General features: G+C 39.7%; 1 non-coding gene across 1 annotated transcript; it reads left to right on the forward strand.

The window, feature by feature from the left end:
• The first annotated feature begins 3442 nt into the window (after positions 1-3442).
• On the forward strand, positions 3443-3549 carry LOC145135319 (small nucleolar RNA R71). The gene has a single exon (XR_013719782.1). It is a non-coding gene; the product is annotated as a small nucleolar RNA R71 (small nucleolar RNA).
• Positions 3550-4712: the final 1163 nt, after the last annotated feature.

A 4712-nucleotide genomic window follows, 5' to 3' on the forward strand; every position in this document is an offset into this window, starting at 1 on the left:
ACAACTCGGTTTCGGTTATATCCCTGGCAGATCTTCCAAATTTGAATCCTCATGATTGGATCTTGTTGTTTAACATACTGCTCACCAATGCGAAAGAATATGAGCCGATCCTGGATCATCTAAAGAGGATGTTGGCCTCCTATATTCATGAAGTAGCTGCAATGGATCAGTAGATAGCTAAAGTTTTGAAGAAGAAACCCACTGTAAAGCCAACAGCAAAACCTGGAGATGTGAATAAAATGAAGATGGGCCAAATTGATTCTACATATCTCACGGTGATGTTCACAACATGCGAAGCCAATAGATTTCTTTTCGCTCTTGTTGACAAACATCTGTTCTCAACGGACTGCTTAGAGCACATAATTAGTATCATCCATCGGTGCAAGCAGAACTCTGAGGCAGACAAGAAGAACTTCATGGACATGCTTCGGTGGTATATCACGTTTCGTCATACTCTTTTGGCCATCATATCGAAGGTGTTCAAGACTGTCAAGAAGTCTTCTATAGCTCAACCGAACTGAGCTTTTGGCTCCATTGACGCAAAGGGGGAGATTGTTGGGTATTTTATGTTGCGTCATGTATGCCTGTCCATCCGTGATTATTATGTAGGGTTTAGCTATAAATAGTGCATGCATGTATGCCTTAGATACTAACATGAATATAGTTATTATTGCTTTGTAACCCTAAACACCTCTACAGTCGAAGTTCTTAAACGAGCTCTTCTGAGGTGTTAAAGTTTAATCATTCGACATCAGTCAAACCATTCCTGTTTTCTTCATTACGTCATTTATTGTTTATCTGCTTAGAATCTATCGATCCTACAAGAACATTGTTCTAACAATGAAAATGAAGATTTGAAAAAAAAAATCCTAAGAAAATCAAACTCTATTGACGGGTTGCCTCCCGTTAAGCGCTTCTTTTTTAGGAGTCTTTAGTTGGACTCCATCCCGCTTTACGTTGCTGCTGCTTCCTCCATTAGGATCTCATTTTTCAGTTTTTGCACTTTGTATTTTGTCTTGTAAAGATAGATTCTTCTCTTATATGCCCTCTTCAGTTCTTCCATTCTCTTTCTTGCATCAATTTCTTCAGCTTTACGCTTTATCCCTTTACTATGCCTCTTCTTTTTCACTTCTTCCTTTTCACGCCTCATCGTTTCCCTTCCTTCTTTATCTTCCTCGATTGCCTTTTCGGTCATTAACTCATCATCACTTGAAGGCACAAATTCTTCCTCACTTTCATCACATATTAAAGAATCCGGTGTTTTGAAAGTGAAAACTTCAAACGTAGTAGAGACAAGGGAACGAGGCTTGGTTCTTTTGCTTTTGGTTGACATCGCTATATGTGATTCAATGAAAGAGTTATGGTTATCATTATTCCAAGTTTTAGTATCCCTTTTATCTTCTAAACTTTCTTTATCCTCTTCTTGGGCAGCCTCATTATTTAGCACAATTGTTTCAAGACAAGCCAAATATGCATTCTCAAAGTTGACGAAATCTTTAACAGCTTTGCTTTCCTCAAGAAGATTCTCCACGTAATCAGGAAAAACGTGCACATCTGGTTCATAAAGGGTACTAATGGTTTGCAGACTAAAATCTTCAACAAATTAGGATTTTTCGTATGTACTCGTCGAGTCAGAAGGTACGACTCAGCGAGTCAGTGAGCTTCCAATACTTTTAAGGCTTTCTTGATAATCAGCTTCCTCGATCAGCCTCTCTATCTCCTCCAGATCTCCTTTGGCATCAGAATTTTCTTCCAAAGATAATAAGAATTGACTTGGATTGATTTCATGCAAGCACGCAAGCTCTTTTTCTAACAATTCATCCTCCAAATATATTGAGGAAACTTTATCTTCTCTTGACTCTATGTGCTTATCCTTTTCCTCAGCTTTAAAAATAAACGAATCATCCCCCACCCTTAATGTTAGCGTAGATTCACGCATATCTACCAAGGCACAAGCGGTATTCAAGAACGGTCGCCCAAGAATGATTGGTACTTTAAGGTCCTCCTCCATGTCTAATATTATGAATTCAACAGGAAATACTAGTTTATCAACTTTGATGAGAAGATCTTCACACACTCCCATTGGATGTATTATCGTTTTGTCGGCCAAATGGATTTTCATATGAATAGGCTTTGGGACCAGAAGGTTTAACTTTTGGAAGAAGGAATATGGCATAATATTAATACTTGCCCCTGAATCAGTCAATGCTCGTGTGGTCATTATATTCCTAAATTGACAAGGTACGGTGATGGTTCCCGGACCGCCCCTCTTTTCTGGCAGTTCATTCAACACTATTTCAGCAACTTCTTCCATATTTCTTCTAGTTGTAAAGAGGTTTTTAAGCAAACTTGCATATTTCGGTGTATGAACTATCATTTCAACAAACGGAATATTCACTTGGAGTGCCCTTATGTGCTCCATAAACCTCCTATATTAGGTATGGCTCGGGTCGGAAATGGCAAAGAGGCCCGGTAAGGTTTCAAAAGAAAGCTGCTTGTGTCATCAGGTCTTGGACTCGTCGAGTCCTTGTTGGCGACTCGGCGAGTCGAGTCAGGTTTACTCGATTCCCAACTATTTACCTCTTCTCTTTGCACCTTGTTGGGATTCTTCTGGACAAGGGTCAGAGGAGTGAAAATTGTTTCAGAATCTTTTGTTATTGCCTTCACATGCGCCATTCTGGGATTTTGTTCGGTATTGCTAGGAAGTTCACCGGGTGTTCTTTGGTTGATTTGTTGTGCAAGCTGGCCTAACTGTTTTTCAATGTTATGAATGGATGCTTGCTGATTCCTAAGTATATTTTGTTGATCCATCATCATAGCTTGGTGCTCTCTAAGCATATTTCGTTGCTCCTTCATTTCAATGGCAGTATCATTGTGCCTCTTCTCGGACGCAGCCACAAATCTTGTAAACATATCTTTCAAATCAGATTTCTTCTCTAGCACCGGTTCCTCCTTTTGATAAAAGCCTCTATCTTTTTGCTTGTACTTTTCCTCCTTCGCCTTTTTCTACTCATCGTATGGTAGCCATTATTTCTTGGGTTTTCGCCAATTGTCATCAAACCTATCACCACTTGAATAGCACACTTGCACTTTCTGGTTCCCGTTCTCGTCAAGATCACAATCTTTAATGAGGTGAGGCCCTCTACAGTTTTCACAACCCACCCTAATGGCATGGATGGATTGGTCCATCTTAGTCATCCGTCGATCCAAACTATCCAACTTAGCCATAATTGCTGCCATATTATCAGTAACTGAGTTCACCACACCCCTACTTAGTTCATTCCTTGGATTATGATATTCTCTAGAGTGTTTAGAGAATTCTTCAATTAGCTCTTTTATCACCGGGGGTGCCTTCTTCTTGAGAGGTCCTTGCGAATCAAGGAGCTGCCTAGTTGTTACATTTACTCCATCATAGAAGATAGAGACTTCTTGTTGACTATTCAAATCATGATGTGGGCAGTTCCTTAGTAAGCCTTTATATCTCTCCCATGCCTCATAAAGTGACTCTCCAGCTTGTTGTTCAAAATTGGCTATGGCTTTCTTCAACTTGGCTATCTTTGAGGGAGGGCAAAATTGGTCTATAAATTATTTTTTCATTTTAGCCCAAGTAGTGATAGATCCGGGAGGAAGTGATTTCAGCTAATCTTTCACAGCTCCCTTGAATGTGACCGGAAGCATACGAAGTAAAACAATGTCGCGAGCCACATTGGGGACATTAAAGTAGTCGGCTATATCATTGACCTCGTCTAGGTGCTTGTATGCATACTCATGATCCTTCCCGTAGAATGGGATTTCCTTAAGTTGAGCAAGTATGTGGCCTTTAAGTTCAAAGGTGGTAGTTGCGGGAATCGCGGGTTGCACGGGTCCCGGGCCGGTGTCGTCACGTATCCTTTTCTTCCATTCTTCCATGGGAACTTTATCGATGTTGGCCATGGTGTTGTCAAGCTCTCCTTCTAGGTCGCTTCCTTCTTCGTATTCGGATTCGTTACCGTACACGAATTTGGTTTCGTTGTGGAATGTATCGTCTCCAAAATTCCCAAAGACTCTCCTTCGCTCTTTTGACTGCTAGACTCTCCTTCTTTCTTGATCTTTTTCTTCCCAAAGACTGATTTAAGGTCCTTGAAGGGCGATTTCTTTGGCGGGTTAGTGTCTTCAACAACCTTGTCTTTGTTCTTTCTAAGAGCGGATTCCGGGTCTTGTAATGGGGGAATCAGAGGTGTGTTGGATCCTCGGATCATGTAATATCTGCAATCAAAACAAGAAACACGTGTAAAAAGAACAAGAATAAAATAAAAACGAATCTGGAAATCAGCTGTGGACTCACCGAGTAGCTTCGAGTGCACTCGGCGAGTTCAAGGCTAAAACAAAAAAAAAATTAACTAAAATTCTAAAAACAGAAAAAAAAATATATTAAAACTTAACCTAATAAATTACTTAAGAAATAACTTTGTGTAAGATAAATCTCACACAAATGATCGATAAAACTAGCAATTAGTGCTAATTTTTGAACCGTTCCCCGGCAACGGCGCCAAAAACTTGATGTGTGTGAAACGAACTAAGTTTTATCCTAGTTTTTAATTATGAATTAGACACACAAAGGCAGTGGACCTATCAATTGTGGTATAGTTAAATAAGTAGGGTATCGAACTCAGGGAACGAAAATTAAACTAATTACTAATATTATCTAAGAACAAGTAATAGAAAGTAGGGTT

This window comes from Lactuca virosa, chromosome 8 (assembly GCF_052849685.1).
Source record: "Lactuca virosa cultivar CGN04683 chromosome 8, Lactuca_virosa_CGN04683_v6, whole genome shotgun sequence".
NCBI classification, from domain to species: Eukaryota; Viridiplantae; Streptophyta; class Magnoliopsida; order Asterales; family Asteraceae; genus Lactuca; species Lactuca virosa.